At 51.5% G+C, this 14,574-nt stretch overlaps 2 protein-coding genes across 2 annotated transcripts in view; one reads left to right on the forward strand and one right to left on the reverse strand.

Moving 5' to 3' along the window:
- The window catches only part of NODAL (nodal growth differentiation factor), a 29,171-nt gene extending 18,727 nt beyond the window's left edge, over positions 1 to 10,444 (reverse strand). The window contains exon 1 of the mRNA XM_033208536.1: positions 10,015 to 10,444. The gene's annotated coding sequence lies outside the window, so the exon portion shown is untranslated. The remainder of the gene's footprint in view (positions 1 to 10,014) is intronic.
- The window catches only part of PALD1 (phosphatase domain containing paladin 1), a 112,155-nt gene continuing 106,795 nt past the window's right edge, over positions 9,215 to 14,574 (forward strand). The window contains exon 1 of the mRNA XM_033208525.1: positions 9,215 to 9,384. The gene's annotated coding sequence lies outside the window, so the exon portion shown is untranslated. The remainder of the gene's footprint in view (positions 9,385 to 14,574) is intronic.

Raw genomic sequence — 14,574 nt, forward strand, 5'->3', positions numbered from 1 at the left:
GCACCCACCACCACGCCCGGCTAATTTTTTGTATTTTTTTTTTTTTTTTAGTAGAGATGGGGTTTGACCGTAGCCAGGATGGTCTCGATTTCCTGACCTCGTGATCCACCCGCCTTGGCTTCCCAAAGTGCTGGGATTACAGGCGTGAGCCTGGCCTATTATTAGTTTTTTGAGATGGAGTCTTACTCTGTCACCCAGGCTGGAGTGCAATGGACTGATCTCGTCTCACTGCAACCTCTGCCTCCCAGTTCAAGTGATTCTCATGCCTCAGCCTCCTGAGTAGCTGGGATTACAGGCATGCGCCAGTACGCCCATCTAATTTTTGTATTTTTAGTAGAGACGGCGTTTCACTTTGTTGCCAGGCTGGTCTTGAACTCCTGACCTCAGGTGATCCGTCCCTCTCAGCCTACCAAAGTAGTGGGATTACAGGTGTGAGCCACTGCTCCCAGCCCCCCTTGTTATATTTTAGATGAGAGAAAGACACTCTGGAGTCAGTTAGGAGTGTTTGGGTTGGGCTCATCTCATTGTCCTTCTCCAAAGGGACTAACTCATGCATTGTGGGTAGGTGGCCCAGGCTGGACAAGATAGACATAATCTATTATTCTATAAATGCTTACCATAATGTGTTTGCACTCTCCTATCAATCCTATGAAGTGGATTGGATGGTTACTCCCATTTTACAGGTGAGGAAACTGAGGCTCAGAGAGGTTAAGCAGCTTGCCAAGGTGGAGAATCTAGCAGGTGGTAAAGTTGTGAGGGGCTCTAAGTCGCTGTGACTTGAGAACCCACACTGGATGCTCCCTTGTCCCAGTAGAGTCACTTATTATTACTTTCCTTGCACAGAGAGGTCTTTCCCAGCTTCCTCCATCTAAACTGACATCCTGCACTCTGTTCTATCACTGTTTATTTTCTCCACAGCTCTTCCATGGTCAGAAATTACCTTGTGGCTGGGTGCAGTGGCTCATGCCTGCAATCCCAGCACTTTGGGAGGCTGAGGCGGGCAGATCACTTGATGTCAGGAGTTTGAGACCAGCCTGGTCAACATGGTGAAACCCTGTCTCTACTAAAAATACAAAAATTAGCCGGGCATGGTGGTACATGCCTGTAAGTCCAGCTACTTGGGAGGCTGAGGTAAGAGAATCGCTTGAACCTGGGAGGTGGAGGTTGCAGTGAGCCGAGGTCGTGCCATTGCGCTCCAGCCTGGGCAACGAGAGCAAGACTCTGCCTCAAAAAAAAAAAAAAAAAAGAAATTGCCTTATTTTGTTTTGTACTGTGTGTTTCTTTTTTATCCTTTCCCCTCTCCAGCACTAGGCTGGCTATAAGCAGCTTCTCTGCTTAGTTCATTGCTGGACCCCAGTCATTAGCACAGTTCTTGACACATGCAAGTATTCATAGTACATGTTTGTTGAATGAATGCATTTAACCCAGTGTCTGCATTGCAGGACACAGAGGTAAGAAGGCAAAGACAGGGAAGGCACTTCTTGGTCCGGTGGTCACTAAAAGGACATAAGCCCCTCAGGTCAGCAGCTTCCAATGCTTTCAAGTTCTTCCACCTCACTCTCCTGAGCACATGGTCGGGTACACAGTGGGTCTCAAATACTGGGTGCACTGCCTTGGCATGCCGACGTCTGGACATCAGCAAGACAATGCCTTCTGTGTCCCCATCTCCTTATGGACACGATTCATGTTACTGCACCTTCTGTGTGCATCACTCATGCCTCCAGTCTCTCCCGTGGTCCTTGCAGGAGCTATGTGACCTAAGCAGGGCTGGTAACACCCTCAGACAGAGTGACTGGCCCCACATTGTCCAGCTGGCAGGGCCTGGCCTGTCTGACTCTGAAACTTAGGCTCCTCCAGCTCCCATGGCCCCCCAGCCTCTTGGGGTGGAGCCAAGTCGAGGCTTGTGCTTCCCACAGGGTCAGGAGGTGAAGGCACAGCCTGGCCTTGGAACCCCCGCGGAATGGGAAGGTTTTGTGAAACAAACAGAGAGACCACCAGGAGGGTGCCCTCCCCTCCCACCCCGGAAGCTTCTCAGAGATTCCCACAGCCCAGCCAGCTGCCTCTGCCTTCTACCTTCCCACTTCCCCTCCACGGGGAGTCACTGGTGCTGAAGTTAAGCTGGAATTCGATGACCTAACTCTGAGCCTGGGGGTGGGAGAAAGGCTCTGTGCTTGAGAGGGAGAGGGAGAGAGAGAGAGAGAGAGAGAGAGAGAGAGAGAGAGAGAGAGAGAAAAGCCATGAATAAGAATCAGAACTGACAGGGCGCGGTGGTTCACACCTGTAATTCCAGCACTTTGGGAGGCCAAGGCAGGCGGATCACCTGAGATCAGGAGTTCAAGACCAGTCTGGCCAACGTGGTAAAACCCTGTCTATACAAAAAATACAAAAATTAGTCGGGCATGATGGTGGGTGCCTGTAATTCCAGTTATTCAGGAGGCTGAGGCAGAAGAATTGCTTGAACCCAGGAGGCAGAGGTTGCTGTGAGCCAAGATTGTGCCATTGCACTCCAGCCTGGGCAACATAGTGAGACTATGTCTCAAAAAAAAATGAGGCCGGGCACGGTGGCTCACGCCTCTAATCCCAGCACTTTGGGAGGCTGAGGCGGGTGGATCACCTGGGGTCAGGAGTTTGAAACCAACCTGGCCAACATGGTGAAACCTCCTCTCTACTAAAAATACAAAAATCAACTGGGCATGATGGCGGGTGCCTGTAATCCCAGCTACTCAGAAGGCTGAGGCAGGAGAATCGCTTTAACCTGGGAGGCAGTGGTTGCAGTGAGCTGAGGTGGTGCCACTGCACTCCAGCCCAGGCGACAGAGAGAGATTCTGTCCCAAAAAGAAAAGAAAACAAAACAAAACAAAAAACAAACAAACAAAAACGCCAGGCGCGGTGGCTCACGCCTGTAATCCCAGCACTTTGGGAGGGCGAGGCGGGCGGATCACGAGGTCAGGAAATCAAGACCATCCTGGCTAACACAGTGAAACCCCATCTCCACTAAAAATACATAAAAGTTAGCCGGGCGTGGTGGTGGGTGCCTGTAATCCCAGTAATCCCAGCCACTCGGGAGGCTGAGGCAGGAGAATGGTGTGAACCCAAGAGGCGGAGCTTGCAGTGAGCCGAGATCTCGCCACTGCACTCCAGCCTGGGTGACAGAGAGAGACTCCATCTAAAAAAAAAAAAAAAGAATCAGAACTAAGAATAAACACTACATAAACTAAGAATAACACTAAGCACTTAGGGAGTGCTTACTGTGTGCCGGGCACTGACTGTGCCAGAGTTTTAGATGTGCAATTAACTCATTGTCTCCCAAAATTGCTTGATGACGGTTATCACTGGGAGCAATTATTAATCATAAAGGGAGCTCTAAAAGTCCTAGTGCTCTGTTTTAGTCATATTTAATCTTTGATAACTTCAAGAGTATAAATGATAGAAACTTACAAAACCAGCTTCTGATAATTTATTGGTATTTCTTTTATACTTATTTAGTTTTGCGATCTTTGAGTAATATATTTTAAATTTTATTGTTTTGTTTCTATCAACATGTGCTATCTTCAAAAAGCATTTATATTAAAAACATATTATTCAAAATTCAAAATCATCCAAAAGACCATGGATAATTCAAGTTCAAAGCTGAACAGATAATGACCAGGCATGGTGGCTGTGATCTCAGTACTTTGGGAGGCCAAGGCAGGAGGATCACTTGTGCCCAAGAGTTCAAGGCTGCAGTGAAATGTGATCACGCCACTGCACTTCAGCCTGGGTGACAGAGTGAGATCCTGTCTCTTAAAAAAAAAAAAAAAAGTGAATGAGTAAACAAATTGTGGTATATCCATATATTGAAATACTATCTGACAATAAAACGGAATGCACTATTGATACACATGAAGGGGATGAATCTCAAAACAATGATACAACAATGATGTGGAGTGAAAGAAGCCCAACAAAAAGTAGTATGCACTGAATGATTCCATTTCTATACAATTCTAGAAAATGCAGACTAATGTATAGTGACAAAGCAGATCAATGGGTTGCCTAGGGATGGGAGAGAGGGAGGGATAACAAAGGGCAGAAGGAAAGTTTTGAGAGTGATAAATATGTTCATTTTCTCTTTTTTTTTTTTTGAGACAGAGTCTCACTCTGTCACCCAGCCTGGAGTGCAGTGGTGCAATCTCTGCTCAATGCAACCTCTACCTCTGGGGTTCAAGTGATTCTCGTGCCTTAGCCTCTGGAGTAGCTGAGGTCACAGGCGCGCACCACCGTGACTGGGTAATTTTTGCATTTTTGCATTTTTAGTAGAGACAGGGTTTCACCATGTTGGGCAGGCTGGTCTCAAACTCCTGACCTCAGGTGATCTGCCCGCCTTGGCCTCCCAAAGTGCTGGGATTATAGGCATGAGCCACTGTGCCTGGCCTATTAATTTTCTTAATCGTGGTGATGGTTGTATATATATATATATATATATCAAAGCTTATCAAAATGCACACTTTAAATATTTGCAGTTGTAGCCTGGTCAACATGGTGAAACCCCGTCTCTGCAAAAAATACAAAAATTAGTTGGGTGTGGTGGTGCATACCTGTAGTCCCAGCAACTCCAGGGGCTGAGGCAGGAGGATTGCTTGAGCCTAGGAGGTAGAGGTTGCAGTGAGCTGAGATCATGTCACTGCACTCCAGCCTGGGTGACAGAGTGAGACCCTGCCTCAAAAAAAAGAAAAAGAAAAAGAAAATATTCACAGTTGTGTGTTGATTATACCTTACTAAAGCTGTAAAAATGAAATTCAATGTAATAAACTTTAGAACTATAAAACTTGGCTAGGCACAGTGGCTCATGCCTGTAATCCCAGCACTTTGGGAGGGTGAGGCAGGAAAATTGCTTGAGGCCAGGACTTCCAGAGGAGCCTGGGCAACATGATGACACTGCGTCTCCACAAAAACTACAAGAAGTAGCCAAGTGTGGAGGCAAGCACCTGTAATTTCAGCTACTCAGGAGGCTGAAGTGGGAGGATAGCTTAGTCTCAAGAGATTAAGGCTACAATGAGTCGTGATCGTGCCATTGCACTCCAGCCTGGGTGACAGAGTGAGACCCTGTCTCAAAAAAATTACAGATATCTCTATATGTATCTTACTTGAATCTCATAAAACTAATATGTGTAGAAAATTTAAATAAACTTTGATGTTCTTTCTAAGTTTGTAGCATTTATACTTTTGAAACAGTATACTTAATAGAATATACCTCTATTAGAGCTTAAAAGTGCTCTAAAACTTTTAAGGATATCAGTCTTGTAGGTCTATTGCCTCGGGGGCCCTGGAGTGGGACCCAGGAATCCTTGCTCTTTCAAAGAGTCTTAGGTAAGATGGGAAACAGAGCATAAACTCTTCTCTCTCTCTCTGTCTCTCTCTCTCCCTTTCTTTCACTCTCTGGCTTTTCACAAACACATGAGATAGGTATTTCTAAAGATGAGGGATCTGGAGCTCAGAGAGGCTCGGTGACTTGCCCCAGGTCACACAGCTCATTAACAGCGGTGCTGGGATTGAAACCCAGGCAGTCTGACTCCAAAGTCCACACAGACAGGGGTCGGGGGCACTTACCTCATCTCAAACTCCCCAGTCCCTATTCCTTGTTGGCCACTGACCCCAGAGCTCTCAAGAGCCCCAGGCTGGTGCATCCCCCACTAACATCAAAGGGCCCCAGGCTTCAAAGGCAGGTGAGGAAGATGCACATACCCCATACCTGGCTGAGTATGCAGGGAAGCCTGGGAGAGCTAATACGATTAAGCAGAGACCCAGTGGGGCCGGAAGTAGCTTCCCTGAGTAGATCATTCACTGGAAGTGACTTGCATACATTCTCACCCACCAACCACCCTTAGAGTCTTTCATTCTAGGTCTACTAACAAAACCTCTGGACACTTGGGAATTAGGACAGCAGTGGGGGCTGTGCCAAGTATGTGTCCATCCCATAGATGGATAAATTTGTTTGAAACCAGTTGCTACCAAATTTGTGCCAGGCATGGTGCTGAGTTCTTCGGACATGTCTCATTTTTATCCTGAAATTAGGTACAGGGTAACCATGTTAAATGTATGACTCCAAGGAGCTCCTTTGATGTTGCATTCTCTAGGTATAATTATTCCCATTTTACTGATGAGCAAACGAAGGCGTGGAATACCTGCCCAAGGTCAAGTAGGTACTAAGTGGCTAGAATTGGAGCCCAGGACGATTTTGATTCTAACCTCCATTCCCTGCCTTGGCTGTCAGGAGGGAACAAACAGCTAAGACCCCAGCATGTTCTCCTAGCCCTTTCCCTTCACTCTGGGTGTCAGGAGTGGCAGGGGTTAACTCTGTGTCTGTTTGCCCACATATTACCCCACATATATTTAGGGAATGGGAAATAGACAATCTAAAGCTGAGATCACTTCCTCATGATTCGAGATGTTACAAAACCACAAGGCCTCCCCGACCTTCTTCCATTGCTCCCATGTTCATGCCACCACCCCCCAATCATTCTCCCACCAACCTGCGCTGCAAACACTCCCTGACAAAGGCTGCTGTTTCAGAGCCAGAAAGTGCTGGGGTTATGAGGAGTGAGGGAGGCTCCAAGCCCAGGGCTACTTCCTCCCAGCTCCTGTCTTGGCCACACCAGCCTCTTTCCCAGGGGAGCTTCCAGTCCAACCTTCCCAGCCTATTCTTGCCTACTCCTGCCCTCCCACCCCGCCCCTCAGCTCTGTTTTTCTGTCCTCTCTGTCCCTGTCTGACTTTCCTTCCCCACTGGAAGATCTAAGGTCACATACCCTTTCTCTTCCTGTACCTGCCTCAGGTCCTAAGCTGCCCTAGCAGGGATGGTGGGGTCAGCAACAAAAATTTGGAGGGACCCGCCCTGCTGGGAAAATCGTCCTTGCTGGGAAAGTGCAGCCAAGGAAACTCCCTGAGGGCAGAGGTGGGGGAGTGGGAGGGTTGTTTAAATTAGTACCAGTTAGGCTGGGGTATGGGGGGCAGGACACCTAGATCCTGCTCCCAGCTCAACCCAGACCAGCACATGACCTTGTTGAGCCTCCGTTTCCACATCTAGGATGATTCCTAGCCCTGTCTCCCGCTGTCTTGTGCTTGGTGGAACTCTGAGGCCAGCGGGTGGAAGTGTCTCCTAACATTCAAGGCCTGCACAGCTTCTTCGCCCTCTCCTCTACCCACTCTTGGATGAAGTGCAGCCGATTCCCACACACACCAGCCCCTGCTCTCCCTCTCCCGCCTGCTTAGTTCTTATTTCTTGTGCTATTGTGGTTGTTTTGTTTTGTTTTGTTTTGAGATGGAGTTTTACTATTGTTGCCCAGGCTGAAGTGCAATGACGCGGTCTCGGCTCACTGCAAACTCCACTTTCTGAGTTCAACCGATTCTCCTGCCTCAGCCTCCCAAGTGGCTGGGATTACAGGCACCTGCCACCACGCCCGGCTAATTTTTGTATTTTTAGTAGAGACAGGGTTTCTCCATGTTGGCCAGGCTGGTCTCGAACTCCTGACCTCAGGTGATCCACCCGCCTCGGCCTCCCAAACTGCTGGGATTACAGATGTGATCCAGGACACCCGGCCATACTGTGCCTTTTTTTTTTTGAAAGGGAGTCTTCCTCTGCGCCCAGCCTGGAGGTGCAGTGGAGCAATCTCAGCTCACTGCAAGCTCCGCCTCCGGGGCTCACGCCATTCTCCTGCCTCAGCCTCCAGACCACAGGCACCCACACCACACCCGGCTAATGTTTTGTATTTTTTTTAGTAGAGACGGGGTTTCACCGTGTTAGCCAGGATGGTCTGCATCTCCTGACCTTGTGATCTGCCCATCTTGGCCTCCCAAAGCGCTGGGATTACAGGCATGAGCCACCGCACCTGGCCTTTTTTTTTTTTTTTGAGATGGAGTTTCGCTCTTGGTGCCCAGGCTGGAGCACAATGGCATGATCTCGGCTCACTGCAACCTCCGCCTCCCAGGTTCAAGTGATTCTCCTGCCTCCCCTAGTAGCTGGGATTACAGGCGCCCGCCCCCATGCCCGTCTAATTTTTGTATTTTTAGTGGAGATAGGGTTTCACCATGTTGGTCAGCAGGGTCTCGAACTCCTGATCTCAGGTGATCCACCCGCGTTGGCCTCCCAAAGTGCTGGGGTTACAGGTATGAGCCACCGTGCCTGTCCTGTATTGTGCTTTTTAAACACAAAATGAACGCCTATTCGCTGTAGAAAATGTGCAGACTATATAACGGTATATACAGGAAGAGAAAAATCCCCTGTAACCCCGTGATCCAGATATAACCATGGTTAATCTTTTGGGGGTACATTCTTCCTGCCCCCTGCACTTAGGTATTGATGTGCACATGCATTTATGTGCACTTAGGAAAATCACACCATGTGAACTGTTCTGTAAACTACTTCTTTTATGAAACCCGAATATCTTTCCCGGCCATAAAGCATCCTCTCCACTACCATTTAAAAATAAATGTTGGCTGGGTGTGGTGGCTCATGACTGTAATCCCAGCCCTTTGGGAGGCCGAGGCAGGCAGATTGTTTGAGTCCGGGAGTTCGAGACCAGCCTGGCCAACATGATGAAACCTGGTCTCTACTAAAAATACAATAATTAGCTGAGCGTGGTGGTGGATGTCTGTAATCCCAGCTACCCAGAAGACTGAGGCAGGAGAATCGCTTGAACCTGGGAGGGGGAGGTTGCAGTGAGCCGAGATCTCACCCCTGCTCTCCAGCCTGGGCTACAGAGGGAGACTCCGTCTCAAAAAAAAAAAAAAAAAAAAAAAAAAAAAAGTTGCTTAATTCTTTAGGCCTCCTCCTCCAGGAAGCCAGCCTGGAGGATTTCTCTAGCCCAGTCAGCCTCTCTCAAGGTCCTTACACCAACTTCTGTGTTATCCACTTTCTCTTGGACTGTGAGCTTTCAGGGGACAGAAGGACCCTCCGGACCCTTTCACTCAGTGCCCGGTGTACGTAGTAGGTGCTTAATAAATGAGGCTGGAAAGGGTACTTTTCTTGATTGCTGTCAGCAGGAGGAGGCCGAGGCAGAGGAAAAGAGCACTGGACTTGGAGTCGGCATGCCTCCCTGCCTCTAGCTTCGCGTTCTTGTTTGCAGCGAAGGGGCATAGCGGTCTGTGCGACGCGGGGCCCAGCCCCGCGTGCCCCGCCCGCCCCGCCGCGCCTGGCCGGGCGCCTGGCACAGCCTAGGCGCCCAGCCGAGGCCCCAGCCATGGCAGAACCGACGGAGCCCGGTGCGGTGAGCGCGCCTGGCCAGCCCGCGGGGCTGGAGGCAGAGGCCCAGGCGCCCGCCCCCGTGGGAAAGCGCGCGGCCGGCGACCCGGGTGAGTCAGCCTGCTAGCAGACGGGCTGCGGAGCGAGAGGACCGAGGCCGGAGGCGGCGGTGAGTGTTCCCGCCGGGCGGGGAGCGTAGTCGCCGCCAAGGGGGACCCGCCCCTCTCCCTTCTTCCCCGCATTGCGGGTCCCGCCGCCGGGGCCGGGGCACGAGCCTAGGGAGACAGAGACGCTCCGGCGCGAGCTCCTGCCCTGGCCCTGTGGTCGGGAGGGGTGGGGGTTACCCAGGGCTCTGCCCTCAGCAGGGTGTGTCCCCTCCCATCTGTCCCGTACCCTCGCTGGGTTTCTGTCCAGTGGCCTCATTCTGTTGCTGCTGGTGGGAAGGGTGGATGTGCCTGCTTGGTAAATTGTGGGGCGCCACCAAACGCGGGTGGCCCCCATTTGATGCCAGGTTGGGCCTAGTGCGTGGGCAGGAGAGGCGGGATGGGCTCTGCACACCATCACCGCCTTACCACCGTACTGCGCTGCTAAACAAGGGGTTACTGCTGCTCCTGGGCTCAGGAAGAGAGCGGCTCCCCCACCTTTATCCCTCGCCATCCGCCTACCCGCTGCTTCACCCTTCCCCCACCCCGCCCCACTCCAAGTCCCAAGGAGCCCACCCAGTTTATAAGAGCCACTGCCACCGTTTGTCCAGCGCTCACTGGGACGCTGCCTTGTTATAAACATTTTGCACAGTTACCTCAGTTAGCCCTCCCGCTGGCACTATACTGACGGCTGCCTTTTCAGATGAGGAACCAGGGCTCGGAGAGGTGAAGTCACTTGTTCAAGGTCACTACAGTCAGAGGCGTAGTTACCCTGAGGCTAATTGAAGCTTAAGTTTCAGACCCTTGCAAGGCCCGGACCTAACTTTTGCATTTGTATTTTTGTGTTCTTTTCCTTTAGAAGCCCCCTCCCCCAGCAGTAGGAGGGTCAAGCCCCTTCAAAATGGATCTCTCTGGCCGTGCCTGGTCTGTCTGCTGTCCTCTCTGGCACTGCCCCGGATGGGTAGGGATGGGGGATTGCTGGGGCTGGGCAGTGCCAACCTGGCAGGGAGGGAAGGACGTCCAGATTTGGTCAAGGGGCCCACATGCCCTCTGCATGAGTCTTGGCAGACTCCAAACAGCCTGCTGTGTGCGGAGCCAGCTTAGGCAGAGCCCTCCTTGTGACGTTGGGATCTTCTCTGGGACTCAGCTGTCCTCATCTGAGTTAGGGGTGGTTATTATGGGGTAACTGCAGACAGGAGGTGAAAGCGGAAGGAACAGAGGCTGGAAAGCTGGGAGCCCTGCCTGTCCTGCGTTCCCCCTCCCACTCCCCCCTCAGCCACCCCATAGGTGCCTGCCACTCTGCCCTGTGCCCTCGTCTTCACAGCCAGCCCTCTCCTCTACAGCTGCATCTTCTCCCCAGCCAAGTTGTCCGTGGTGCGGTCTCCCTACACTCCCCGCTTCACGGTCACCCTTCACCCCGTTCCATTTTTTGCCTCCTGCCTCCACCCACCATGGTGTCTGCCCTGGCTTGGGTTGTATAAGAGAGATTCTGTGTTACCAAATTGGCTCCAGCCCTGCCTGGCCGCACAGCAGCCTTTGACACGGTTGAAATGCTCTCCACCTCTTAGCTTTTGTGCGGCTAAGCTTCCCTTTCGCCGTCCGGGCCCCTGCTCAGTTCTCTTTGTCTTCTGAGCCTCTTCCCCCTGCCCCAGGCCTCCCCTCCCCTCGGCCGGCCCTCCAAGGCTGTGCTTGGACTTCTCTTTTCCCCTGCCACTACCTGCCTCTCCTAGAGACCCTCACCCATCCTGGGGCTTAAAATCCACCAATGCCCATGGTGCCCGGCCTTTGTCTACCCCAGACCAGTTCTCAGAGCTCTAGATCCCTGCACCCACCGGCCCACTCGTGCGTCTCCCGTGGGCTCCCTCACAGTCATCTCTGGCTCCATTCATCAAGACTGAACTCCTCTGTGCCTTCTCCAGCATTCTCTCTGCAGCCAAGCCCCTGATTGCTGATTCCTTCCTCCCCCAACACCACAACATCCAACCCCAAACCAGCCCTGTGGATCCCGCTTCCAAAATGGCTCTCTAGAATCCACCTGCTCCTCCCCATCTCCTCTGTCACCACCTGGTCCCAGCCACCATCATCTCTCTCCTGGACAACTGCAGGGCCTCCCTGCCTCCACCCTGACCCTCCAGAATCCACTCCTCTCAGGAGCTACTGCGTTAGATGGGATGGCATTACTCCCCTCACTGACACCTTCAGTGCCTCCCATTGCCTGTAGGATAAAATACAAGCTCTAGGCCGGGCCAGGTGGCACACGCCTGTAATCCCAGCACTTTGGGAGGCCGAGGTGGGCAGATCACCTGAGGTCGGAAGTGCAAGACGAGCCTGACCAACATGGAGAAACCCAGTCTCTACTATAAATACAAAATTAGCTGGGCATGGTGGCGCATGCCTGCTACTCGGGAGTAGTAATCCCAGCTACTCCGAAGGCTGAGGCAGGAGAATCGCTTGAACCCAGGAGGCAGAGGTTGCAGTGAGCTGAGATCGTGCCACTGCACTCCAGCCTGGGCAACAAGAGCGAAACTCCGTCTCAAAAAAAAGAAAAGAAAATGCAAGCTCCAGAACCCCGGCTGGTGGGCCTCAGCCTTCTGGGCTCATTGCTGTGCAGCTGCAGCAGCCTTCTTTCTGCTTCTGGAGTGTGATGTGGGTGTTCCCATTGTAGGGCCTTTGCCCCTGCTGTCCCCTCTGGCTGGAATGCCCTTTCTCCCACTCTTTGCCTGGCACACATCTAATTAGCCTTCAAGTCTTAGCTTAAGGATGACCTCCTTGGAGAGGCCTTCCCCACGACCCCCTGTCACACTCCCTAAGAGCACCCCAAGTACTTACTGTCAGCTGGAATTATGCCTTTATTTCTAGGGCTATGGATTAATGTCTGCCACCCTCACCAGACTGCAAGCTCCACAGGGCTGTCTGGTTTACTGTCTGTGTTGCTCTGCCTCTCCCGTGCTTAGCATGGTGCCAGGCACACAGTGGGCACCCAGGAAACACGTATGAAGGAGAGGCGTGGAGACCCAGCTGCCAAGGTTGTCCTGCTGCCATCTGTCCAGCAGGTGGCCTCCCAAACCAGAGCTTCACCTCTGGAGATGGGTACCCACCGCAGTCCTCAGATTTTGGAACAGCTCCTATGCAAATCCCGGGGCCCCCACTTGAGATCCACATGGCAGATGTGTCTTCAGTACCAGAGAGCCCTTGGCACTTGCTTTTTTGAGATTTACGACTTAGCATTGTGACTTTTTTTGTTTTTTGTTTTTGTTTTTATTTTTGAGGCAGGGTCTTGCTCTGTCACCCAGGCTGGAGTGCAATGGCACAATCATGACTAATTGCAGCCTCAACCTCCCTAGCTCAAGCCGTCCTCCCACCTCAGCCTCCTGAGTAGCTAGGACTACAGGCATGTGCCATCATGCCTGGCATATTTTCGTTTTTTTTTTTTTTGAGGCGGAGTCTCGCTCTGTCGCTCATGCTGGAGTGCTGTGGCGCGATCTTGGCTCACTGCAAGCTCCGCCTCCCAGGTTCACGCCATTCTCCTGCCTCAGCCTCCTGAGTATAGCTGGGACTACAGGCCCCTGCCACCACGACTGGCTAATTTTTTGTATTTTTAGTAGAGATGGGGTTTCACCGTGTTAGCCAGGATGGTCTCAATCTCCTGACCTTGTGATCTGCCTACCTCGGCCTCCCAAAGTGCCGGGATTACAAGCGTGAGCCACCACACCCGGCCATATTTTCGTATTATTTGTAGAGATGGAGTTTCACCATGTTGCCCAGGCTGGGCTTGAACTCCCGATCTTAAGCGATCGTCCCACCTCAGCCTCCCATAGTGCTGGGACTACAGGTGTGAGCTCCCACCCTCAGCTTGGCATCAAGATTATCTACCTGCATGTCCTGCAAGGGGACTAGGGGCAACTCAAGCCAGAGACCTGATCTAACCTGTCTTTTTTTCCTTGCTAGTGCAGAGCTCAGAAAATGAATGACTAGTAGGGAAACTGAGTGACTCAGTCAGTGGAGAGACTGCTCCTGGAAGTTAACATTAAGGCTTTGGAGCCCCATGCCTGGGTTCTAATCCTGGCTCTGGGGCTTCCTCATTGTGAGGCTTAGGCGAATTGCTTAACTAACCTATGCCTCCCCTGTAAAATGGTAATACTACCTGCCTCAGGATTGTTGTGAGACTTGAATGAGGAAATACATGAAGAGTATTTTTTCTGGTGCCTGGCATGTAATCAATGCTCAGTAAATGGGAGCTTGTATCACTGAACAATTCTTTACCCCTACTGGAAGTCCAGTCTCAGCTGGGGAGAGGCTGCCCACTGTTGCACTGGGCACAACTGTGCATGCTTGTGCAGGGCATGCACACACATATGCAGGAACAACACACAACTCTCCCAGCTGTGGCGTGAGCTGGCCAAGGTGCCTCCCTTGCCAGAACAAGGGAGCCTGGCAGATGCCTTGTGCCCCCCGGCACTGTGCCTCCTGTGCCCAGTGCCATTGGCTTGGCAAGACAGGTTGCCATGGCAGCAGGTGATTGGGCCTGCAGGCGGGGACAGTGGCTGGCCTTGGCTGAGCTCTCTGGCTTTTTAGAAGGGGGTGGCTTGCTGCCAAGGCACAGGCTTTCCTGTTACTTGGCTGCATCCATGGCCACACCCAGGAGCTCTTGTGGGCTCCCAGCCCTGGGAACTGGGAGACTGAGCCAGCCACTCACTCTGGGCATTCCCCCAGGCCTGGACACATGCCCCATTGTCCATCACTCACACTCCACTAGAAAGATCTGGCGTGGGTCTTTTTCCTCTACCCCATGGTGAACTCCTGGAGAGTTCAGATTGCACCCAACACATTCTAGGTCTCTCTGGAATGTTTGTGGGGTGAATCAAAAAACAAAAAATGAACAGGTAGAGCAGGTAGAATTATGACTTTACTCTCTACTCACCACCTGGAGGAGAAGAGGTGGTGAGAGGAGTGTAAAGTCTCCAGACATAATTCTACCTGCTCTAGACATTAATATCTAATTAATAATATTAATTTAAGTACCCACTGTGTGCCAGACATTGCTCTAGGTGAAGCCAAGATTTGAACCCAGATGGATACATTCCTGCTGTCATGGAGCTAATATCCTAGTGGAGGGAGACAGACAATAAACAAACAGTCAAACAAAACCAGGAAAACATCAGATAAGGACTACAGGTGCTGTCTGAGAATTACAATAGGGGGATGCAGGAGGGAGG

This window comes from Trachypithecus francoisi, unplaced genomic scaffold (genome assembly GCF_009764315.1).
Source record: "Trachypithecus francoisi isolate TF-2019V2 unplaced genomic scaffold, Tfra_2.0 Lachesis_group9, whole genome shotgun sequence".
NCBI lineage: Eukaryota > Metazoa > Chordata > Mammalia > Primates > Cercopithecidae > Trachypithecus > Trachypithecus francoisi.